General features: G+C 37.7%; 1 protein-coding gene across 1 annotated transcript in view; it reads left to right on the top strand.

The window, feature by feature from the left end:
* The first annotated feature begins 2259 nt into the window (after positions 1-2259).
* PKIB (cAMP-dependent protein kinase inhibitor beta) overlaps positions 2260-26639 on the top strand; it is a 115820-nt gene continuing 91440 nt past the window's right edge. Inside the window, exons 1-2 of the mRNA XM_061206970.1 lie at positions 2260-2381; positions 25667-25766. The gene's annotated coding sequence lies outside the window, so the exon portion shown is untranslated. The remainder of the gene's footprint in view (positions 2382-25666; positions 25767-26639) is intronic.

Genomic DNA, 26639 nt, shown 5'->3' with positions numbered 1-26639 from the left:
CTAGCGATTTCACTTTATTCAAATTATTTAACCTTGCTGAGCCTCACTTTATTTATCTGAAAACAGACGTGTTATTACCACATTGTAGGGGTAGGAATATTAAATAATTTAAAGAGCCTAAGGGTAGCACCACTGGCAGATACATTAAATAAAACATTTTTCTATATCACATAGCCTATGAAAATACTGGAAGTAGTCAGTAGGGAAATGGCAGGTGTCATAGGCTTGGGTAGGAAGCCAGAGCACAGTATCTGTGAACATATTGGTGTTAAGAAGATTTTGGACACTAATAATGTCTTTCAGGAAACCAGAGGGGATCTCAGGACTTCAGTGAGGAGAAACCACCTTCTCAGGAAGCAGAGGAGAGCACCTTAATTTTAAGAGCAGTATCATCATCTTTCTATTACGCTTTCTAAAAGATACAACGAGACCTTAATAGTAAGGACTTCATTTTTCTTAGTGAGAACCTTGAAGTGAAACTCGATAGACATTGATTTCTGCTTTTCTTTGTCCAAAAGTTGTCTACATTGCACATGGCTTCTCAATCTGTTAAAATGATGCGTTAAAAAACACGAATAGAAAATATTTGCAAATGAAGCAACTGACAAAGGATTAATCTCCAAAATTTACAAGCAGCTCATGCAGCTCAATAATAAAAAAACAAACAACCCAATCCAAAAATGGGCAGAAGACCTAAACAGACATTTCTCCAAAGAAGATATACAGATTGCCAACAAACACATGAAAGAATGCTCAACATCATTAATCATTCGAGAAATGCAAATCAAAACTACAATGAGATATCATCTCACACCGGTCAGAATGGCCATCATCAAAAAATCTAGAAACAATAAATGCTGGAGAGGGTGTGGAGAAAAGGGAACACTCTTGCACTGTTGGTGGGAATGTAAATTGATACAGCCACTATGGAGAACAGTATGGAGGTTCCTTAAAAAACTAAAAATAGAACTACCATACGACCCAGCAATCCCACTATTGGGCATATATCCTGAGAAAACCATAATTCAAAAAGAGTCATGTACCAAAATGTTCATTGCAGCTTTATTTACAATAGCCAGGACATGGAAGCAACCTAAGTGTCCATGATCGGATGAATGGATAAAGAAGATGTGGCACATATATACAGTGGAATATTACTCAGCCATAAAAAGAAACGAAATTGAGTTATTTGTAGTGAGGTGGATGGACCTAGAGTCTGTCATACAGAGTGAAGTAAATCAGAAAGAGAAAAACAAATACAGTATGCTAACACATATATACGGAATCTAAGGGAAAAAAAAAAAAAGGTCATGAAGAACCTAATGGTAAGATGAGAATAAAGACACAGACCTACTAGAGAATGGACTTGAGGATATGGGGAGGGGGAAGGGTAAGCTGGGACAAAGTGAGAGAGTGGCATGGACATATATACACTACCAAACGTAAAATAGATAGCTAGTGGGAAGCAGCCGCATAGCACAGGGAGATCAGCTCGGTGGTTTATGACCACCTAGAGGGGTGGGAGAGGGAGGGTGGGAGAGGGAGGGTGGGAGAGGGAGGGTGGGAGGGAGGGAGATGCAAGAGGGAAGAGATATGGGAACATATGTGTATGTATAACTGATTCACTTTGTTATAAAGCAGAAACTAACACACCATTGTAAAGCAATTATACTCCAATAAAGATGTTAAAAAAAACCAAAAAACAAAAAAACACGAATACCCACATTCCAGGTGCAGATAGGAAAACCATGCACATTCCTACCTTCTCCAAGGAGCCACGAGTAAAGTGCAACCTGAGGACACTTGGAGCACAAACGCTCGGGGTCGCGCACAAATGGGTCAGAAGGTCTACAGAGGAAGCCTCCGGGAGCAGGGAGGGACGCGAAATTTCCTCAGTCACATCAAGTAAATTCTTAGTAGAACCTTAACGCTGCCCCAGGGGAACTGAGAGTGGTAGGCGAGGAGGGCACGGGTTCTGTGATGATCACTGATGATTAATTGTTAACGCGCACGCAGGAAAAAGAACGCTGCCCAGGGAGCCAAAAGACAAGAACCACCGTCGCGCCGGCCCCGAGAGCCCCTTGGCGGCAGTGGCTGCACAGAGAGCGAGACCCGGGGTGGGGGGTTGCGGGGTGCGGGGATGGGGGAGGGGCACTCCACGCTCGGGGGCGGGTCCCGGCAGCCGCTATCTCCGCCCCCGGAGTCGCTGCCACTTCCTGGCTGCGCCCCAGCCCAGCAGCTCAGACGCGGTCGCACCCTCGTGGACGGTAGAGGCGGCAGCGACCTAGAGCCCGCGTCGCAGTTCGCGGCCACGTAGAGGCCGGGCGAGCCCGGGCACCGGGACCCGGCCCAGGCTCGGCGAGCAGCTCTGCGCGCTGCTGGTATGTACGTGGTGAAAGGGAGTCGGGAGGGTGTGGGGTGGTGGTGGGGGGTCTCTGGAGCGAAGATGGAGGGAAAGGACTTGGGCAGTCAGGGGAGACTGAGAGAGCGAAGATGTGGTTATAGCAACTTTCCTATTTTCTGGCCAGTCCGCACAAGCATGGGGGAAATTCAAAGTGGACGCCTCTTTGGCCAGAGCGACCACATCATTTAACATGCAGAGGTACTTGCAGAGTGGAAGGGGACGCTCAGGTCAACATGCGTAACCAAGGAGGTCTGGTCACCTCTTTTTGCCCACTCTGCCCTGAAGCTGGACATTGGTGATCTCCTCTCATAAGTTGCTGAGCCTTCGCCTCTCGCACGAGCAATGCCACGTCGTTTCCCATGGGCTGCGCGTTCCCAGCCCCAGGCAGCCGCTCGCGGCCGCCGGCTCAGCAGAGACCAGTGTTCTCGCCGGCTCTGCCCGCGTCGAGCTGTGTGGCTTTAGCCCAGTCACCTCATCTCACCAGTCTCCATTCATTATTTGATAAATCATGGGAATGGTGAGATCGGGTCAAATCAAGAGTTCTCTTCAACTACTGGGTTTTCACTGAGCCTAGGACACCGGCCGGCAGCCAGGGAGGGACGGGAGTGCAGTGTGGTCGCAGGGGCTCAGGAGACGGAGGGCGTGGGTCCTGACTGCTGATGCTGTAGCAACTCGTTGGGGAAGCTTCTGATAGTGCCTTCAGGGGCAGATGACCCCGATTTACCAGCTGTCCTGACTGGCAACCCCTGACGAGTGAGGCTGAGATGAACGGGCCAGTTTCATCTTCGTAGAGCTCATCCCAGGGAACACATCCGAACACGGTTCCTTTGGAAGAGTGCTTGGTACAAGTGGGGCACACAGGAAACACTAAGAAAACAAAAACCAAAAAAAACGGCAGGTGAAATTATTAGTCAGAGTCTGTGCAGGACTGTAAAATGGAGATTCGATGCCGATGACCACTTAAACATTCAACTAGAAAAACTAAATACTAAAACACTCATATTAATGGTTTGGATACTGAAAAAGTATGGATTAGAACTACTGTGAGTATTGCATTTCTCTTGGTGTACATGTAGATTCAAAATCCATCTGTCCACTTTATCTCTTCACAAGATGCCTTCTTACTGACATTGCTACACATAAAAAAATTCCTTCTGGGATTTAATATTCAGAAAGCTCAGAATTTGGATTGTTAAAATGAGATCTGATGGCCATTAAGCTCACAGGAAGTGCTGTAATGGCGTAGGTTCTGGATCAAGGTTAGTTAGACCAGCAATTTGAAAACCTTGTTTTCCTGTTAGTATGTCAGGTGCTGGTCAGTAACCCTCTGCTGACACTATGTTAAGGGAGTTCATTTTCTAAAACAGTGCTTTGGAAGATCAAATGATTTAATTTTGAAGCAAAGTATATATTGGAAAAAAGTTTGCAAAAAGTTTTTAGTAATTGACTTTTTAGTTTTACCTTTACCACAACTTTCTTCAACAAAATATCAAAAACTAATGGAATACCTTATGCAGGATATTTAAAATTGTGTCAAATTTCATTCTTTGTTAAAGAATTTTCTCTCCTCTTTAGTCAATTTTAAACTAGAAGTTTAAATTTTTAGAAATTTACCCCTTTCAATGATTTTTAAAGAAATTTTGCCAAGTTGTAAAACCATCACCATAATTCAGTTTTAGAACATTTTCATCTCCCCAATAAGATCCCTCATGCCCATTTATAATTAATCTCTGCTCAGCTTCAGGCAACCACTAATCTTCTTTCAGTATCTATAGATTTGCCTTCTCTGGACATTTTATATAAATGGAATCATAAAATATGTGATCTTTTGTTTATGGCTTTTTTCACTTAACATACTGTTTTTGAGATTCATCTATATTGTAGCGTGTATCGGTATTTCATTCCTCTTTATTGTTGAAGTTTTCCATTGCATGGATATACCACATTTTGTCTATCCATTCTCCAGTGGATGGACATTTGGGTTGTTTTCAGCTTGAGGCTATTGTGAATCATGATGCTAAGAACATTCACATGCAAGTCTTTGTGAGTACATGTTTTCATTTCTCTTGGATAGATATTTAGCAGTGCAATTGCTGGGTTGTATGATAAACGTATGTCTAACTTTTTAAGAGCATTATAGAGTGAATTTTATGTAGAAGTTATGTATTCACAAAATGTAGAAAATTCTGGAGAAATAAATGTTTCTTACTAGATACATATATGATTTGATATATACATAGAGAGAAGGTTGGACAGGAAACACTTTGCTTCCTTACAAATTTAGAGCTCAGATATAGCAAACAAATTTGCAAAAAAGTGTAACATTTCTCAGAAATAAAATATTTCTAAAGACAGTTTTTTTTGGAGCAGTTTTAGATTCACAGCAAAATTGAAAGGAAGGTGCAGATTTCCCAAATACCCCCTACCCCTACACACACATAGCCTCCCTCACTCACCAGACTGGTATGTTTGCTACAATAGATGAACCTACATTGACAAATCATAATCACCCAAAGTCTGTAGTGTTCACTCTTGTTGTTGTACATTATATGGCTTTGGACAAACACATAATGACATGTATTCATCTATCATAGGGAGTATTTTCACTACCCTAAAAATCCTCTGTTCTCTGCCTATTCATCCCTTCCCCCAGTATCTTTTTTTTTTTTTTAATGCTAAATGAGAGTAAATCAGGCTTAATTAAGACTAAATTTCCTGCAGTCTCCGTTGAGAATGGGAAATAAAGCAATTTGAATATTGTATTTTAGGATGTTGATGAGACTCAGACCTGAATGGCTTGATAGTAAATTCAGTGGTTTTCCATTCCTTCAACACAAGATTTTAATTGAGTTAGAAAAAAAAATTCCTTTCTGAATATCAGAAAAACCCTATAAATCCTATGATAAAATAAGCATCCGTAATTATGATGCCACATAATTCTTCTAAGTACTAATTAAACATATTTTATTAGATATAGAGATCTAAGGCCCAAGTTTAAGTGATTGACATGTGCAAAAATCATGTATTAGGGATAAATCCAGGGCTCCTATCTTACTGTTTTAAAACTTCTGTGGTTAGTACATGCTCTCTGAATCCTGTTGGTCTCAGTAATTTTTATATTAATAGGCTCAATGTACTTTTTATAAGTAATTATCAGGTAGTGACATTACATAGAGAATACTTGAACATACCCAGAAAACCAAAGTGGTTATTATTATTTTTCTTTTTATTGGAAGTACAATTGACTTTGAGAAATCAAATAAGTAGTCTACTTTATACTCAAGTGGGATATATTTTTCATTCATGCTCTCAAAGGCAAATAGCAGTTTTACGCATCTGTCCAGGTATAAAGCATGCTACGGACTTTATAAATCAGAGTAGATTTGTGTTCTCCAATAACTCCTATTCTTAAAAAGTGATGGTGTCCAAGAGTTGGGTGCTTGGTTGGAAAAGAAGTTCAGAGCTGTCTATATAAGAATAAAGCAATTCACATTTGTACATGTTCCTGAGTAGGAGGAAGTAATCTCACCTAGGATCCTGGATCAGTTAGAATAGGATTTCTCAGACTGGAAAGTGGGCCAAGGGAGTAGAAATACTTTAAGACTGTATAGTCTGGAGCCAACACAGCCTGAACACTTGTTTGGGGAAGCAACAGCAGAAGCGTTTATAGACAATATAAATGGAGCTAAATGCCTTCCTCTGTCTCTTGGATTCCGCCTCCTCATAGTCCCTATTTCCTGCTAAGCCCTAAAATCTACTGTGCTGATGAAAAAGAATCCCCTTTGGGAGTGTGCAAATTAGCATGGTTAACTGTAAGTTTTCACTTTTTGGGTGAAGGAAAGGAGGAAACTGAGGTTCAGTGTGATAGTTTCAGGAATAAATTCGTGGAAGACAGGAAAGAGTTAAGCTGTCTTCCCAAACATGCTTATATCAAAGGACTATGAAGTGATTTATTTCTACACTAATCTTTATGGGCTGGGTTAATATGTCTCAGAAGAAAACACTGTTCTTAAAATCAGTGTGTACGTGTGTGTGTGTGTGTGTGTGTAAACAAGGATGGCTTATAACTCATGCAATTACATTTGTTTATTATTTTTGTTTATCTAAAAAATGAGAATAAGTACTTCTATCATGGGGCTTCCGGAGCCAGGTATAATATTAAATATCAAAACACTGAAATAAGCCCCTCTTGTCTGTCTTTCCCAAATCTAATAAAATCTATAAAAAGCTAGATTATAGATATAATGGATTTTGTTGCATTCTGAAGGTTTGTAAAGAATCTATCAAGTCAGGAGAAGATGTTACAAAGGCCAGGGCTTGCACACAAACCACTCTGCCTCTCAGTTTCTGTATCCCTGAAGAAGGATGTCTATCATAATTATGCTCATTGCAGTAAAGAAGCAGATTTTTCACGGTAGTGAAAAATTAGAAAAACAAACAAAAAAAAGCAACTGTACATCTTTCTAACATGCCATGAAGCTTTATGTGTATATCTATATATACTCTTGTAGCTTGGAGAAGATTGGATTTGAGGAGTATTGGACAGACTGTTGTAGCCCAAGCAAGAGGTGCTAGAGAGTGATTCAGGGATTAGGGATAAAGAATTTAGGGATGAACAGGAGTATCAGAGTCTAGAAATATTAGGAGTGGAAAATGATCAGGCTTGATGATAACTGGGATATGAATTTAAAGGGAGGTGGGAATGAAGGGTGGTTCTCAGCTTCTTGGCTTGAGGTTGAGGACTAGCACTGTATACAAAGACGGCAATAGAAGAATGAAGGCAGATTTGGTGGGTTTACTGGGTCGGATAATGTCTCCCTAAAATTCATGTACTTCCTGGAACCTCAGAATGACACCTTATTTAGAAATAGGGTCATTGCAGTTGTAATTGGTTAATAGAAGGTCATACTGGAGTAGGGTGGGCCCTTAACCCAGTATGGCTGGTGTCCTTATAAGAAGAAGAGAAGAGACACAGAGACAGAGACTCCTAGAGGGAAGGCAAGCCTGTGACAGTGGAAGTAGAGATTGGAGTTATGCAGACGTAAGGGATTCCAAGACTTGCCAGCCACCACCAGAAGCTAGGAGAGAGGCATGGAACAGATTCTCCTGAGTTCCCAAGAAGAAACCAACCTTGCTGATACCTGGATTTTGGATTGCTAGCCACTTGAAATGTGCCCATCTTCAGTATCAGTTGTAAAGATGGTTACAAAATAAGCAGTGTGATAACTTGGGCAGTGCATCCATGGTCCCTCTGCCACCAACCCAGCTATAGATATAAATGAGGTCATTTCAGGTTTTCCATTCATTTTGCACCATATGGGTTTGACAGTATGGGTATGGGACCAGTCTGCAACATGGGGGGCATAGTTTTTATTTGTTTGCCTCAGGGAGGAGTGGGAGAACGTTTTCAGGGGAAGTGGGGAATACTTTCTTCACAGGGTAGATCTGGGTCAGCTCCCTGAGATGTTTGTGGATTTTTGCCAAAGGATATTAAGCTTCAAGTAAAACCCGGCATAGGTTGTTCCAACTCTGAGAAGTCCATGTTTGGGTTCTAGGTTTGAATGCTTTGAAAAGAAATATAAACTTTTCGGGTGTACCTGCAAAATGGGAGGAAACAAAACCTTTTGTTTTTTACTCATAGATGCTTATTTTTACCAACTCTTTTAAAAAGTATCTTAATTTACCTAATTTGTTGAAAACTTTTCATATTACCTGTCAATAATTATTATTGGTCCTAATAGCGAATTGGTTCAGTTCTTCACTTTGTGGGTTTTGTCTCAATGTAATCCACTTAAAATATGGATTAATGAAATATGATTCTGACTAAGGACAGCAGTTTCGGTTATATCTAAGGACATCTCAAATTATCTTATAAAAGGATTGTTAAAAGTTTACTTTATTAGTTAGCTTCTTTCTTTCAGATATTTTTTTATCATAAAACCATCACACTATTAAGAACACTGAAAGATTTTAAAATTCCAGTTCTAATATTCAAACATAATCGCTTCAGTATTGAGTATCTTCCAGTCTTTGTCCGTTTGTAAGAATGTTTTTATATCAATGTAATAATGGTATACAGTTTGTAAATTATTTTTTTCTTCTTAAAATTATTATTACCAGAATACAAATGAATAGGAAGAGCAAATTTTAAAAAATAACATTTTTCTTATTATTCAAAGTGACCCATGAAATAGTTTTTGGCTAGATAAAATTTCAGCTCTTAAGGGTATGAAACAGAATTTTCCAGTTAGGCCACATTTTAATTTTGCTGCACCCTGTGGTAATCATCAGTTTAACACAGAAATAAGAAAAGAAAAACATAAATCATTAAAATGCATTGCTTTAATCATTGTTGCTTTTGTTGTGGTCATCCATTTACAATGCTTGGTGTCAGTCTATTTATCTCTTGTAAAAATAGAATACAGTGTATATAAAAAAAAAATGCATTGCTTTAAATATTGGCAATGTTCAAATGTAGAATTCCATTTTTCCAAGGACAATATATGCTTGCTATTATGAATTATTCACCAAGAATCACAGATGTGAAAATATAATCAGGTGATTTTTTTCTTTCAGTCTCATCCTTTTGTCAACTCCCTATTATTACATTATAATGGGTTATTCCACATGTAATTTTCTGGGCAGGTAATGTTTGCCACTTAAAATACCACTAAGTTTTAAACTTTAAAATTTTGAAATAGTGTTTCTGAGACCATACACATTGCAGTGGAAATCAGAAATATTCAGAATTGTATTAAGAGGAAAATAATGTCCACCTAAATTCCACCATTAGTTATAAAATTCTTTGCATATATGTAGATTTTAAAAAGAAAAGTGATATATCATACTCCCTTAATATTTCATCTTACTATATCTTGTCAAGGTGCTAAATCATATTTTTAATGGCTACATAGTGTTCTATTAAAATTTTAACTAACCCCTATTGGTAAATATGCAGAATGTTCCCAAATTTGGTTTTATAAACAATACCATAGTAGATAACTCTGTTTGTGATCTTTATACACTGTACATGGCTGTTTTATTAATCTCTTTGAATAAACTTCTAGACATGGACTTGCTAGGTCAGTGGATATTCACTTGTTAACCATTTTTGACACATTTTGCAAAATTTCTTTCCAGGAAGCCTGCAGCAATTTATACTCAAAATTTTTACCAACATACTAATGCTGTTTAAAAATTTTAAATTTAGAAATCAGTAGGAAAAGATACCTCATATTTGTATTTCTTTGATTGCTAATGAGATGGAATATTTTTAGTTAGTCAGTATGTTTATTGGATATTTTGGATTTATTTTTACGAATTGCTTTTTAGTATTCTTTGCCTGTTTTTCATCCTTTTTTGTTTGTTTCAAGAGCTTTTTATTCATTAGGATATTAACTCTTTGTATGTCTGTTATGTTGCAATTTTTTAATCAGTTTCGTTTGTTTGCCTAACTATTTTAGGGAGCATTGCTTTGTAAAATCCTTAAATTTTGTGGATGTGAAAGCTGTCAATTTCTTCTCGAATAGTTTCTGAGGACTTTCCCCTTTAAACATATTCATCTACGTTTTTAATAGTACTGTTGATGTCTTGTTTAATTTAAAGTTTTAATCCTTTAGAAGCTATTTTAGTAGGGGATGAAGTAGGTAATCTAATTTTATTATTAACATTTTTTAATCACTAGTCTTGTCTCAAATTTGTTTGTTTTGTCATTGATTCCTTCCCGACTGATTTGAAATAGCATCCCATGCCCCTGCACCTCCTTGGAGCCCACCTCGTTATAACTGGCCCTATCATCCTGAAGTCCCACAGAATTCACTCTCACATGCCTTCCTGGCCACCATTCCTACACATAACTGCGGGCTCTTCGATTGCCTCCCTAAACTGCCTTGATCCACGTTTGTCACTCACCACCTCATCCCAGGAGGGAAAGGAATTCCACATCCCAAATCATAGCTGCTAGCTCTTCCTGAATTCCCACGTTACCAGTTTTGGAACATGTAATTGTGTTAGTCTTGCAAAACAGTTAATTTTCTAATGCTTCAAATCTCTGTTTTTATCGTTTGTCTGCTCATTTCTCCTCTCTGCCTTGAAACTTTATTATTTGTGCTGCCTGTCCCTGACCTAATCTCTGCTTTTTATTCTTCCTTCAAAACCATTCTGTCATGCCCTCTGGAACACCTGTTCAGTCCCAGTAAACTCCTCTTAACCTCCACTTTTTTCTCTAGCCCTGAATCTTGACTCTCCCAGGGGTATCCCGCTTCCCCGTGAGCCCTTCCTGTTGGAGACTGCTGATTACTCCGCAGTTCATGAATCTCAGGGTAGGGAGGTGGGTCACATGCCCTCCATACACCCTCCCACCTGTAGACCATTGTTTCTCTACACTCTTATACTCATTCCTGTTCCTTTGAGCCATCTGGCTATGCTATCAACTACCATTGCTTATTCCTGTGATCTACTCACCACCTGAACAAACCCCTCCTTCACTGAACACTCCAGCAACTGGTGTACAGTCATCTTCTCCCACCTGTCTCCTGTCCTCAATCTGGGTGACTTCATGTCTGCACCCAACACCACAGCCTCTCAGTTTGTGACCTCTACAGTTTCAAGCAGTAGTCTTCTCTTTTACTTCTTTTCACCCAGCCCCTTCTGTAGTCACAACCTGGACTTATCATATGAAATTGTTCCTTCCTAAAATCTCAAATTCAGAAACTCTCTGGGCATAGCATCCTATATTCTTTTTTTTTTTTTACACCAATCCAAAGATTCACACCTACACTTGTCCTTTGGCTTCATTGGGATGGCCGATTCTTTGATCCACCTATTTTTTACTCTCCATGCTCTGATTGCTTGGGGTAAGATGTTTCTCAGTGGATTGCACATTTCCAATTAGTACAAGTCAATGGAGAACCTAAGAATTCTTGTGTGCTTACCACACTCTCCCCTACAAGTACAGCAACCTCAGAGCCTCACCACCACCTGCCTTGAGTCCTCTGTGACCTAATGACCCCTTATCTTCTTGATTATGCAAATCACTGCAAGAATCTCTGTACTTCCAAATAGCATGGCAACTATCCTGTTTTTTCTGGGACTGAGAGGTTTCCCAGGATGCTATGTGGAGTAAGTCCTTGACTAAAAGACTCCACGTTTTTGAAATTCCTTATTTTCTTTTTTTACATATTACCTGTCTTCATCATCACTTTCAAACCGTAAGCTGCTACTTCATCTGATGTATGTAATAGCTCTTACTGTTCACTCTCTATATGACCTTTTGAATCTGTTGTGGGTTGAGAAAGTCAGATACCTGAGTGCATTAGTTAGGAATGTTACAGTTGCTCATGATAGCAAATCCACTTCAAATTGGCTTAAGGAGAATGGGAGAATTTATCAGATTTATGTAACCCAGCTTTCAGTCACAGCTTGATCTAGAGCTCACATTATTTTGTAAGGACCCTATTCCCTTTTACTTCTTGGCTCCACTCTCTTTCAACTTGGCTTCATTCTCAGGCTCTGCTTGGTGACAAAATTGCTATCAGCAGCTCCAGGCCTAACTCCTCAAGTTTAAATTCAAAGAGAAAAAAGTGTCTTCACTTAGTAGCTTTGGCACCAGTGCTAAGGTGGACTAATTTGCATCACAAATCCAGTCTTTAAGCATTTGCTGGGTTGGAAAAATGTAATAATAAGCCTGTTGAGGCAGGTTTGTGTCACATATCACTTCTGAGCCAGTCACTGTGGCTCAGGGCACTTGGAGCTTGGATATGTCAGGTCTGAGTCTCAACTTCATTCTCGGAAATAACGAATGACATGCAGTGCAAGGGGAAATGGAGGTTGGGCAGGCAAAAGTTTTACTATCCTCTAAATTGGTGACAAGAGGTTAAAAACAAACCAGAGGCATAAACAGGCTCTGATTAAATCTGTAGGACTGGCTTATAAGTAAAGACCGTGAACATTATTAGTGTATAGGTTTTAGGACATAGGTTTTATGACATTTATTTTGATTGAACAACAATATTTGTTAATAACCTGATTCTTGACTGTTGCCTTTGTAGTTAAGTTGCAAAATAAGTAAGATTTGTATAAATAAATTTTGTGTATTATAATCCTCTTTAATCATCATTAATGAATTTTATTTTAAATTCTACCTGTACAAATAATAACTTTAAGATTATTAATATATAAGAAAGAAGAGAATATTTCTCTCTTACATAAATATTTTTGCAGCTAATATTTATGAAAACGTATCGACACATGATTTGGATGATAATAGTAGAGAAAAATAACTAAGCTAGAAATTAGAAAGCTTTGTTGTAAGGCCAACTCAGCTTTTAAGTAGTCATGTGACCCTGAGGAAGTCTCTAATCTCTTGAGATTTTAGTTTTTGTCAACATGATTACACCAATATGAATGATGTGATTTCAGTTCTTCATCATGAGATCAATACAGTGAAAAGAGTACCTGTATTATTCTAAATAGAACCTATAATTCCATATTTTAGTGCTATATGTACCCATTGATATTCAGGTTCTTTTCTGTGGTTGGTTATAGATATTCTTTATTTAAGTTTTTAATGAATTTTGGAACTCAGTACATGCATCTCTGAGATGAATAGTTAACTAAATTCAAGTAAACATCTATTAAGAAGCACCCTCCTGGATTCAGCTACTGTGTTTAGTGATATATTGCAAAGTGGAATGAGACTCCATCTTTTTTTAAGAAGTTTAGGATTCTATCTGTTTGGGGGAGGTAAGGGAAAATAATATACATACCTTTCCTGCGAGGCAGACTGTAATAGGTACTACGAAAGAACTAAAAAAAAGCTGTGGGGTTTCAAAGAAGAAGAAGATAAACTTTGAAATTAATCAGAAAGACTTTAAAGGCAATGTAGTAATTGGGATGGTCCTTGAAGGACTGATAGAATTTCAATGAGTGGGCGAAGCATTCCTGATGGAGAGAACAGCATGAATAAAGGTACAAATACAGAAAAGAGTGAGACAGAGCTGTGTAGAATTTTAGGGGCTGGGAGAAGGTAAGGGTGGAAAGATACATTGAGGCTGTAGTGAAGAATCTTAACTGCTGGGATGAAAACTTTGGACTTAAATTTGTAGCTAATTTTCATCCTTGAAAGTAGTAGAGAGTCATATAATCTATGACTCTCTTATGAATAAAAATTTATTTTGACAGGTTGTTTATATGGAGGTAAGTACAAGAGTTGTATACATTTTTAAAAAGAAACCAGTTAGAGAAGAAATGGTTATTAGCAGAATCTGTTAAAACAATACTAAAGAATTTTGGTTTATGGCCAATTCAATATAATGTCAAGTGGTTGTCCAACATAGGTAGCATATTTTTAAGTTGTATCAATAGCAGTATCTTATCCAGAGCAAAGGAAGTGACGGCCCAACTCTGTTCTTCCATGGCCAAATTGTTCTGGATATTTTACTCCTACAAATAAATACACACACACGTACATTGATCAGGATGGTCTGTTATTGCAGAAGTGATGGAAGGAATAGTTGTAAAATGGAGATATTTCGCTAGGAGAAATGAACACCTGGGAAAGTGGGCATGGAAATGTAGTATAACATGATGTATAAAGAAAGAGAAAAACAAACACAAGCTTTGGAGTTAGAGCTCAGCTCTGCTCCTAATGAGCTGTGCTATTTAGGGAAAGTCGCTTATCCTTTTGTAGGCTGTTTCCTTTCCCACTCTCCTTCCCCTTACCCCCTCCCCCTTTCTCCTCCTCTTCATCTACTTCTTCTTTTTTGTAGAATAAAGATGATACTATTTACCTGCAGTTTTATTTTTTGATTAATGATTATCAAGTACCCAGCACATTTCCTGGCATCCAGTACGCCTCTATTACTTGTGACTATTATGTTTATTTGAAGGACTGTCTTACATATATAGGAGTTTAGACTGGTCCTGTGAGGTACCTGCAGAAAGATTTAGGACTGTTGGAGAGAGAAATATTTTTGCTTCAAAATAAAAAAGATGTTATAAAGGTTAATTTCCAGTAAAAAAAGTAATGGTATGTCTAAGTATGGTAGCACTCTTTGAGTTCAGTGGTCGTGGTATGCTAGAGCCAAGGTGATATATATTTTTTACATGAAAGTAATCTTTTCCTGAACATCTAGGAGGGAATCCCCTAGAGTAGGGCTTCTCATGCTTTTCCACCAAAGAACTCCCAGAAATCTAGAGGCACAACTCAAAGTGCTCCATAGAAAAGTACAAAGTTTCTTTGACATTTCATATTCATCTTACATATTTGTATACATTATGCACTCTATAATGTGTTCATTTTGTTTTAGTATAAAAACATGCTTTAAATATATACTGTCAAGTAAGACTTCTTTGATAAACAAAATTTATCATGTGGTTGTGAGTACATTCTGGTATCTTCAAGGGTGCAGGTTTTCTAGTTTTGAGGAAGCACAGACTTAGGGGTATTTAGAACCACAAGCTTGTAATAGACTAAGAATTCCCTCTCAGCTTAACACAGATAAGCTAAAAATTTAGATGTCCGTTGATTAGAATTTGGATTGCATGGATTATTTTAGACAATCACATTACTGCTAATATCAAAGATTTGGCAATATCTTAGATAAACACATATGTGAACTTAAGAAGTTGTAGAAAAAGCATAAAAACATTGTTATATTTGAAAATGGAGGCCTATATCTTTAGCTACTGAAGTAAGAGGTTGAGTGGCTTCATGCTGTTACTCTTGGCTGCTGCATTTGTGGGCTTTTGTGTGTTGTTTGCTCATGTTCCTATTTTTTTTTTAAATTAGTGCTTTGCAGGAGACAGATGTTGAGTAAATGCTGTTTTGTGAAGTATTTTTTAGGAGGTTTTTAAAATTAGAATAGCTTTTTCTTGCTTTCTATTTAGCTCTAATTTTTTTGGTTTTTTTTCTACTCTCTTCCCTACTTTACTTGCACCAAGATTCCTGCAAAAACTGCTTTAAGAGTTGATAATCTGAATGGGAAATTATCTTCCCTGAGACCAGCTCCAGACCACCTTTTAGTGATTTGGTTACCTGACCGTGTAGCTCCCTTGAATTTCATGTTATTATGATTATAATAAAGGGGACACAGGAAATCTGATTATTTTAGCCATATTACTGGATGGATTGGATCACTGCAGAGGTATCTACTTATTTGCCCTCAATGATTCATCATAATTTAGGAAGAAGACCAGCCCAGAAGTCAGGAGATTAAGTTTTTGTTTTGATTTGAATTGCTTTATTACCCATCCCTGGTTAATTAAGAGGTTAAAAATGCCCACTCCTCATCTATTTTACAATTTTGCCTAGGAGTTTTGTTCTCTAATCATTAATAAAGCCGTAGTATAAACAGCTTCTTAATGCAAAGGAATATGCCAGGCACCAAGGAGACCAAGTTGAACAGAACAAGGTCCTAGCCCTTGAAGGACATGGGATTAATGTTGAGTAAGTAAATTACTGTGAAACAGTGTGACTAATGCCGCTATAGCAGTATGAATCAGGTAGAAGATGCTCAGAGATGGTTATAAGAAATTCTAAAACCAGGGACAGTGTCTCAGAGGAGGTGATGTTATTGCTAGATCTTGAAAGATAACCACTAGTTTGCCAGGCAAAGAGGAGTATGTCCTAGGAAGAGGAAGGAGGCTTAAAATGTGTGATGTATTTAGGGAACTATAATTAAATCAGTATATTGGACAGCTGCGGATATGGGTGGAAGTTCAAAGGGAAGTAGATTCAGAAGTGCCTTGCATTTCACGATAAATTGCTTGGACTTGACTGAAGGTTTTGAATAAGTGGAGCAGTAGAATCGTATTTGTACTGTGGTAGACTGGCTGTGAGTCCGTGTCTCCTGGAGCACACATCTCTTTTTCCACAACAAAGAGGTAAGTGACAGTAGAGGAGATGGGAGCAAGGCTGGACTCATGTTTCCATGTGTGGGTAAGTTTTTAGGTTGGTTGACTGGGTTGTTGCCCTTGTCCTAAAAGGTAGATCAGCTAACGGATGGAAAAATATGCCTAATTTCTATTTGTTAAAAGTCTAGAACTAAGAAGACATAAATGTGGGTTAAACTGTAGATAAGAATTGAAGATCTTTCCTAGAAATTGCTATATTTAAAGTTATGTTTTAAGCTATTTAAGGAACAGTCTTACCATAAAAGTAAGTGGTTTAATATGTTTTCCCTGTTTTGGGGGGTCTGTTAACAGAAAGTATGTAAATAGTAAAATTCTTTGAAATTAAGAAAGGTTTGAAAGTCATATTTTAAACGCAATTAAAAAAGGAATGGCCTCCTTTATGTATGTGTGTGTGTTTTTTTTTAATAGACTTTTTTTGGCCACAGATTTTGACTCTGATGCATTAGTTTTCTGTCAGCTTCTCTAAAGATTCAAGGGTAGAGTTTAAATTAAGGATACGGTCAAGGGTACCCTTCAGGGTAGGAACTAACTCTGCTCTGATTTTTTAGTTGGAGAGCATCCCGAGAAATGTGTTAGATTATGTAACTAGTCACTTAGGGCCCCTGGCCTCCTGTTAACCTGGCCCTCTTGAGAGGCAGTGCCTGGGAGCAGCTGGGTCAGGCTCAGTGCTGTTGCCTGTAGTCCAAGAGGAGCAGTCATAAGGGGTTGTTGCTGAGCAACCAGGGGGCTGCTGGTGTTGCATCGTCCCCCATGGAGTTGTATAGTCGTGGTGGGCCCATCCCCGTGGGAGAAGCAGTACCGTCTGGCAGAGGGCCAAGCCTCCCTCAGAGGCACAAGGGTTGTTAGCAGTAAGTATCTGACCTTAGAATCAAAGATGATAACTTAAGTTCTATGAACATGCAAGCAATTTATGGAATTATTGATGTAAATTTAATTAAACATGAACTTGGAGCAAGGTAGGTAGCTGTGGCAGCCAGAGTTCTGTTTTCAAATACTCTCATTCCAGTTCCTTTCTCCTTCAGGCATAGTTGCAAGGTAAGTTTTCTGGGTCAATGGAAAGTAATTTTTCTTTATGCCTCATGGAATATGTAACTTTCCCTATTAACAAAGCAAATATTTATATTTGAGAAAAACCAGCAAGCTAACTCCGATCTGGTCAAGTGGGCCTGCATGGCAGAGTATTTGACTCAATATCAATGCAAGAACTTGCTACTAATATTTGAGATACTGCTTTGAGTTTTCTCTCTGTTGTAGAAGATTCACCAGGACCACATCGTACTTTATTTTTTAGTATTTAACACAGCCCATAAATGACTCTTCAGGAGAGTTGATAAAATGTCAAAACTAATCAGCTCTTGTAAGAAGGGTAAGTTCTCCTTTTAGGATTTAAAGTTGCCCATACTAAGTAAACCTTTTCCTGGAGATCCAGAAACATATTTTAACGACCAAAATTGAGCTCTTTCAATATTTTGGAATAACACACAGCTGCATGAAAGGCTAAAGTGTGAAGCAGAGGAATGAACATCCATCACTGAGAAATAATTAACACTGGCCAGCTAGAGAGAAGTGACGTAAACTTTTCTTATCTCCCTCTCTCCCTATTTTTTCATTCAGTATTTCTGGTCTTGTGCTGTAACTGTTTGCCTGTAAAGGTTTCAGGAAGCAGGGCTTTGGGTACAAAGTGGGAGGTTTCTTTGTTGGCATTGGGGTCTGCACTTTTTGAGGGACCTATATTCTTTTTGAAAAAAATACTTAAAAACTTAAAAATTCCTCATCAGAATTGCACACAGATTTTTGTTTTACACATGTACATGCACACACACTAATGTGTCTAAGCCATTCAATTAGAGTACAACTGAGATAGTATATCAACAGTAAGAAAATTTAAATGTTTTTTAAGATGCGTTATTTTTAAAGCTACTTAACATTTAAATGTGAACTTTTTATTGTTTTTATCATATGTATCATTCATATCATTCATATCATAAGCATTCTATTTATCTTTGTTATATAAGAGTATTAATAAATCTAAAGCATATTAAGCACAGTATGTGCCAGGTACTGTTCTATACAAATTAAATTTAGTATGTCATTTAACTCCTCAACAACTGTATACGAGAGGTACTATTATTATGGATATTTTACATGTGGAGAAGTCTAGGCCTGCCCGGAAAGGTCAAGTAACCAGGCCAAATGTATACACTAAAGATTTATAATCAGAAAGTCTGTCTTCAGAATCTCTGCTTCTCAATCATTATGCTATACTTTGAGCACCATATTATTTCATGAGGGCAACATGAAACGGTATTCACAACAAACTTGTTTTTAGGTTATAATGATATAATGAGAGAATGCAAGAGAGTGAAAACTATGAAATCTTTTACTAAACAAAGTCTGTTTAATTTATTCTTTGGGTCTATAGTCCACAGCCAGAAGCCTTTTAAATCAAAGTTTTTTATATCCATCCAAATTCTATGAATTTGCAAAATAAATTCAGTAGGCATTTAGCACTGAAGTTGTTTCTCTTCAGGATGAGATGTGAGGTATATTTTCTTTGGTATATGAGATGTGAAGGAAGAGGAAATGGTTAAAAGAAAATATAGAGGAGATGAATAAGTGAATTGTTTTTGATCAATTCTCCAAAAAAGTCATGTTTCTTAGAGCTTTGAGATACAAAGCATCAAGGAATTGCCGTTTAGTCATGAGACAAATAATACAGGTGAAAAGTTGTATGTAAAACTAGGTCAACAGTCCAGGAATATTGTGAAGCAATGATGCATAGTGGATCACGCAGGCTTTCCAATCAGACAGAGCTGAACTTGAACTCTGTCTCTGTGACTTATTAGCTGTGTGACCTTAGGGAGGTATCTCACCATCTTTAAGCTTTGAAAAAAGTCCATTTTTCTTTTTTGAAAAAAAAGAAAGATTAATTGTGATTACGTGGAATAAAATGCAGAGTGTCTAGCAAGACTCATGACACAGAACAGGTGTTTATTAAATGCTAAAATCTTTTTTTCTCCTCTCCCAGCAGCAACAAAAACAAAGTAAAAAGAGGGTTATCCTAGGCACCTAAAGGGTCAAGGGAGTTTCATAGTGAGATTGTTGGGGTCAAAGCTGGTCAACGTTTTAAAGACTCTTGGTCAACTTTGCCAAGTTGTTATGTAAAAACAATATTACAATTCAGGCATTACATTTTTAATTATTAGAAAACCTGATTTTTTTTTTAACATCTTTATTAGAGTATAATTGCTTTACAACGGTGTGTTAGTTTCTGCTGTATAACAAAGTGTATCAACTATACATAAACATATATCCCCATATCTCCTCCCTCTTGCATCTCCCTCTCTCCCACCCTCCCTATTCCACCACTCTAGGTGGTCACAAAGCACCGAGCTGATCTCCCTGTGCTATGCTGCTGCTTCCCACTAGCTATCCATTTTACGTTTGGTAGTGTATATATGTCCATGCCACTCTCTCACTTTGTCCCAGCTTACCCTTCCCCCTCCCCGTATCCTCAAGTCCATTCTCTAGTAGGTCTGCGTCTTTATTCCCATCTTGCCCCTAGGTTCTTCATGACCATTTTCTTTCTTTTTTTTTAGATTCCATATACATGTGTTAGCATACGGTATTTGTTTTTCTCTTTCTGACGTACTTCACTCTGTATGACAGACTCTAGGTCCATCCACCTCACTACAAATAACTCAATTTCGTTTCTTTTTATGGCTGAGTAATATTCCATTGTATATATGTACTACATCTTCTTTATCCATTCATCTGTTAATGGACACTTAGGTTGCTTCCATGTCCTGGCTATTGTAAATAGAGCTGCAATGAACATTTTGGCACATGACTCTTTTTGAATTATGGTTTTCTCAGGATATATGCCCAGTAGTGGGATTGCTGGGTTGTATGGTAGTTCTATTTTTAGTTTTTTAAGGACCCTCCATACTGTTCTCCATAGTAGCTGTATCAATTTACATTCCCACCAAAAGTGCAAGAGGGTTCCCTTTTCTCCACACCCTCTCCAGCATTTATTGTTTGTAGATTTTTTGATGATGGCTATTCTGACCGGTGTGAGATGATATCTCATTGTAGTTTTGATTTACATTTCTCTATAATGATTAATGGTGTTGAGCATTCTTTCATGTGTTTGTTGGCAATCTGTATATCTTCTTTGGAGAAATGTCTTTTTAGGTCTTCTGCCCATTTTTGGAAGAGGGAACTTTCCTCAACATAATAAATGCCATATATGACAAACCCACAGCGAACATCATCCTCAATGGTGAAAACCTGAAACCATTTCCACTAAGATCAGGAACAAGATAAGGTTGCCCACTCTCGCCACTATTATTCAACATAGTTTTGGAAGTTTTAGCCACAGCAATCAGAGAAGAAAAAGAAATAAAAGGAATCCAAATCGGAAAAGAAGAAGTAAAGCTGTCACTGTTTGCAGATGACATGATACTATACATAGAGAATCCTAAAGATGCTACCAGAAAACTACTAGAGCTAATCAATGAATTTGGTAAAGTAGCAGGATACAAAATTAATGCACAGAAATCTCTTGCATTCCTATACACTAATGATGAAAAATCTGAAAGTGAAATTAAGAAAACACTCCCATTTACCACTGCAACAGAAAGAATAAAATATCTATGAATAAACCTACCTAAGGAGACAAAAGACCTGTATGCAGAAAATTATAAGACACTGATGAAAGAAATTAAAGATGATACAAATAGATGGAGAGATATACCATGTTCTTGGATTGGAAGAATCAACATTGTGAAAATGACTCTACTACCCAAAGCAATCTACAGATTCAATGCAATCCCTATCAAACTACCACTGGCATTTTTCACAGAACTAGAACAAAAAATTTCACAATTTGTATGGAAACACAAAAGACCCCAAATAGCCAAAGCAATCTTGAGAAAGAAAAACGGAGCTGGAGGAATCAGGCTCCCGGACTTCAGACTATACTACAAAGCTACAGTAATCAAGACAGTATGGTACTGGCACAAAAAGAGAAATATGGATCAATGGAACAGGATAGAAAGCTCAGAGATAAACCCACGCACATATGGTCACCTTATCTTTGATAAAGGAGGCAAGAATATACAGTGGGGAAAAGACAGCCTCTTCAATAAGTGGTGCTGGGAAAACTGGACAGTTACATGTAAAAGAATGAAATTAGAACACTCCCTAACACCATACACAAAAATAAACTCACAATGGATTAAAGACCTCAATGTAAGGCCAGACACTATCAAACTCTTAGAGGAAAACATAGGCAGAACACTCTATGACATGATCACAGCAAGATCCTTTTGGACCCAGCTCCTAGAGAAATGGAAATAAAAAAAAAATAAACAAATGGGACCTAATGAAACTTAAAAGCTTTTGCACAGCAAAGGAAACCATAAACAAGACGAAAAGACAACCCTCAGAATGGGAGAAAATATTTGCCAATGAAACAACTGACAAAGGATTAATCTCCAAAATTTGCAAGCAGCTCATGCAGCTCAATATCAAAAAACAAGAAATCCTGATTTTACTTTGCCTACGGTTATGGTATTGACTTGAATCTTAGGAGACAGACAGGATGTTTAACTATTAGTATTAAATGAATCTGAAACATGATTGTATTTCTGATTCTTAGTCATGTTCATCAGTTCCTCTTAATTCATTCTTCAACTACTGAGGCTTCATTCAAAAAATTTTTTTAATTAATAATTTTAGATAAATTAGAGATATGGCACTTAGATTTCTGATCTTGGTCATTTGTGTATATTTCTTATTACCTGCTCTAGCTGTAACCCTCTGTCCCCTGAAACAGGGTCTTTGTTTCCTCTGTGGCATCTACCACATGGTAGGTAATAATATTTGCTGAATGATGGAATGGATAAAACAGGTTATTTGCAATTTTATGTACATACAATAGCTATTAAAGCTTTTGAAAATGTAGCTGTTGCCAAGGATCTGGTTAGTAGGTTAGTTTAAAAACTATCACAATTATAGAAATCAAGCATATACAAATCAATCAAATAGGAAAAAATAGAGGATGCTAATCTAAGGGTCAGAAGAGGGAAACTTAAGAATAAATAAATAAAGGAATTTGAAGAGAATAATGCTAATTTGGTTGTGACCACTTTTATAAGTACATGAATTTTCCATATTTTCACAAAGGTATAAGTTCATGGTATAAATTCATCTTTTTAGAACTACATGTAGCAAGAATAAGTGTAAAATATTTGCAACTCTTCATTTTAAAGTTATGCTATACCTTTTGCTCATGCAAGTAAAGATGTATGAATTTTCCATTCAATAATCACTAATTGAGTACCTACAATATATTGTGCCAAGTGCTGTAGATGGATGAATAAAAAATTGCCATTCAAGATGTTCATAGCCTGCTAGGGGAGACTGACACGCACAGAGCTGTCATGTGAAGTCAACCGTGATAAGTGCATCAGAGAGTTATGAACAAAGTGATTTAGGGGCAGGGGTTATGATTCATACCAAACTTGGGCAGTTCCAAAGAGCTTTACAAAAGCAGCAACCTTTGAGTTGGGCTTTTAAGGATGGCCCAGAGCCTACTAGTGAGAGCACAGGGGGATGATACGCATTCTGGGTGGAAGAAACAGGAAGTTTTTAATATGGCCTATTTGTGCAATTCTTTTGGTATTTGTTGCTAGACCCATGTGGCCAAGGGGTTCAAACCAGCACATTTTATCACATCTTGTACAAAGTCTAATCAGTAAGTATTGGTTTTTGAATATCTGGATGAATGAATGAACAAACTTACCTTCTTAATATGGGACAATAATTTCAAATAAAAAAAGTATACTTCAGTGAGGGTTGTGTTTCTTTACTTGATTATACCTATGCAGTTCAAAGGAAAATTTAAACTTTGTGAACTTTGATTAACATTCCTCTCACCGGATTTTAAGAAAACACAGCTGTGGACTTTATTCCTATCATTCTGTGCTTCCCCTTCTGCACTTAATTTCTACACTTTCATTGGTTTGTTTAGATGCATGAATTCAAATATATGCCTTTGGTGTTTTTTTTAGTCTAAAATAAAACCTACTTAAACGGAGGCTACAGTGCTGCTTTATATGTGAAGTGATATTCAGGTTGATATTTTTTATTTCCTCTTTAGAAGCAAAATGAACTCATCCTATTGTACACATTATACATTCTCCAATTAAAAACCTACAATACAATGATAGGGAATGGGCATGTATTTCCTACTGCAAAGTGTCCAGTGATATCTGGAGGATTCAGCTGGGTTTTGAAGAGATTGTATTAACATTTGTGCATAAGTGACAGTTGAGTTATTTTAATTAAATGGCAGTTTCAGCCAATTAAGATTTGTCATTGTTTTGAGTCCCTTTTCCTTTTCTTCCTCTTTTTGATTTCAATATGTCTTGGGAATCCAAATATGTTAGAGTATGATTCCTTTGGTATTTTATTTTTCCTTTGGAAGCCAAAACAAAACTCTTTAGACCATCACAATCCCAAAAGGAAGCTGTAAGTCTTGGGAGTGTGATCACAGCTACCTTTCTAGGACCCCCAAACTGAATCTAGTGTTAAACACAAGAAACACATTTTTTGCTTTTGTAGTACTTCAGGGAGAGTAATAAAATAACATTGCATATGTGTATTTTATTGTATGTGATCTTTCTTGATTCCCAAAACAACGTGGAGAGATAAGCAGGGTAAATATTTCCATCCCATTTGATAAGCAAGGCTCTGTCATTTACCTACAAAAAAGATGACTCCTCAAAGTCAACAGCTGATACAGGGATGAGCTGGAACTAGAACTGAGTTCAGTGCTTCTCCCTCTGTGTTACAAGCCCTGAGGACTTTCTTTTACTGGCTTACTTGTAAGCTATAAGGAAATGTGGGAAGCAGAGCAAAGAAGAGTAATTAAATTATTTACAGATGAACTTGAAAGATGGCTAACATGATGCTGTTGGCATTTGGAGAAAAAGACTTTTTTCGAGAATCATGGTGAAATACTTCTACCACGTATAATTCCTGGGTTTTATACCAATCACAAGTTCAGTTATTATCCCAACGTGAGTGGTGGTCTGTGGAATATGGACTGGAAGGGGTGTTTCTCAAACCAGGGAGACTAGTGAGAGATGTCATAATCTCTGTAAGAATTGATGGGATGGAGGCAGGCATGGGTGAGGAGGGTGGAATTAGATGGTGCCTGTGGGAATGGAATTGGAAGGAAGAGTGAGTTCAAGGACAATTTTGAGCCTGGAATAGACAGAATTTGGTGGTTTATTAGAAAGGAGAGAAGAAAACAGCAAACAGCACTAGACTCTCTCCTGCTCTGAATAACCCTAGTAAAGTTAGCACATACAAGCATAGGAATATTGACATTCCTGGCTTCGCGCTTTATAGAAAAAGGAACAGATGATTTCCATAACAGGAAAGAAACATGGCTCTCTCATCTAGGACAACTAAGCATTTGTTATGTGTCTGCTCAAATATGTAGACTGCCTGAGTTTAAGGGAGCCTGGTTTACCCAGCGATCGGTTGTAGCCACGTCTTCAGGAGTATATATGGAAATGAAAATAACTCAGTTGGTTTCTATATTATTAGTTTTAAAATGGGGGCTTTTGATATAGAAATATCTAAAAGGATAGGAACAGGAAAACCATGCAAGTGCATCAGATGCCTATTCATAGCAAAATTTCAAGTTACCTTTTGATGCTGAGGCATTATGTGTGGGCCAGGTTTTATTGGGTGGATTTTCTCTTCCAGAATTCCAATCTCCATATTATATAATTGAGGAAAACAATGTCCTTGCTCCTTGGCATTGAAATTCAAAAGCAGGGATTTATGGCTTTTAAAGTCACACATCTGAGAAAGGCTGTCACTCAGCTAGTGAAACTATTTTCAATGGAAAGTTGACAAGCTGAAGAAAAAAATATATTTTGCTATACTGTTGATTTTACTATTTAGTAGGTATGTCTCTGACTGCCTGTGTTACACAGTCTTGGGGCAAAACACAAGAAAGATTGATCAGAATACAATTGGTGGGTTTGAAAAGGGAACAAAATAATAAGAAGAAACACACTCATTTATGAGACTGCTGAGCTGCTGACTCAAGGAAATTTATCCTGCTCCTGTTATAAAATCAGAGACACATAAAAGAAATCAGGATGAGGAATGAAAAAATAACAATGAAGGTTGTTTTAAAATTGTGTGTCATTTTGTCATTAAATTGGATATTGTTGCTCAAGGAACCATTTGTTCTTTCCCGAAAGAGACAAGGAATGAGGATGTTTATCTTAATACATCTTTTTTTCCCTTTGTTTCCTTCAGGGGTCATGGTATACTGAAAAAGCACTCAATCAAGAGAAATCTGGGGGGAGCTGGAAACTATCAAGTTATTGAGGCCACACAGGGGGCAGAAAAGATAGAGGTGGGTACACTTTTGATCCATCAATCCTGCTATTGAGGGTGTCCCTGAAAATATCTTTGTTGTTATAAAGCCAGAGGACAGCAAGGAAAAGGTATAAAGTGGGAGGTCTTTATTTTAGAAAACAGATCAGTATGGTTAAATGGAAGCTTGATAGAGTCTATTGTTAATGTCAAATTAATAGCATGCATGCTGAGAACTTGAGCTACACATTTCCATCCTGTGTCTGCCAGGGGCCAGTGATTAGTACAGAGACTGAGCTTGGTTTGATGTTTACATTCTTAGCTGAGCTTATTTAAATTGTTTTCAACAGAGGCAGCTAGCCCACCAAAATAATGTTTTAAATTTATATCCTTTAAAACAGAAGAAAAACTTATAGTATTACCGATCAGATCCTATAAACTTACTACTCTCCTAATACTGATCTCCTTAGAGACCATAGTGACAGCTTTATTATCAATACATACAAGTAAATAGTCTTGATGACACTGACTGGTGGACATAAATCTCCAATGCTTTTTTGAGAAACAGTTTTCTGTGTGCTGCTGATGTATTTGAGGCCCCTCCCCTCAGGGCTGTGTTTTCCCACTCGGAGTGAGAGGTTTGCTCCCCTGTTGCAGTTAAGATGGCAGATCAGAGACCATGGAGTAAACCTCAGCCTGCGGGAAGCCTCCTCCCACTCTTGGATTCCCATGAGAACAAAGCTCCAAGGGAATAGGAAAGAGTGGAAGACATTACATTTGGTTTAGGCTCATTGCCTGGTTTTCTGAAAACCAGTACAGTTTTCCTATTAACCCATTGTGATTTCATTTAGACAATGGCAGTGGGTTCATTTTCTTGTGTTATCTGAGCATTTTACTACTTTCTTGTCAACTT

Source organism: Eubalaena glacialis, chromosome 12, assembly GCF_028564815.1.
Source record: "Eubalaena glacialis isolate mEubGla1 chromosome 12, mEubGla1.1.hap2.+ XY, whole genome shotgun sequence".
In the NCBI taxonomy this organism is placed as follows: Eukaryota; Metazoa; Chordata; class Mammalia; order Artiodactyla; family Balaenidae; genus Eubalaena; species Eubalaena glacialis.
This window is presented reverse-complemented; position numbering and strand designations above follow the sequence as displayed.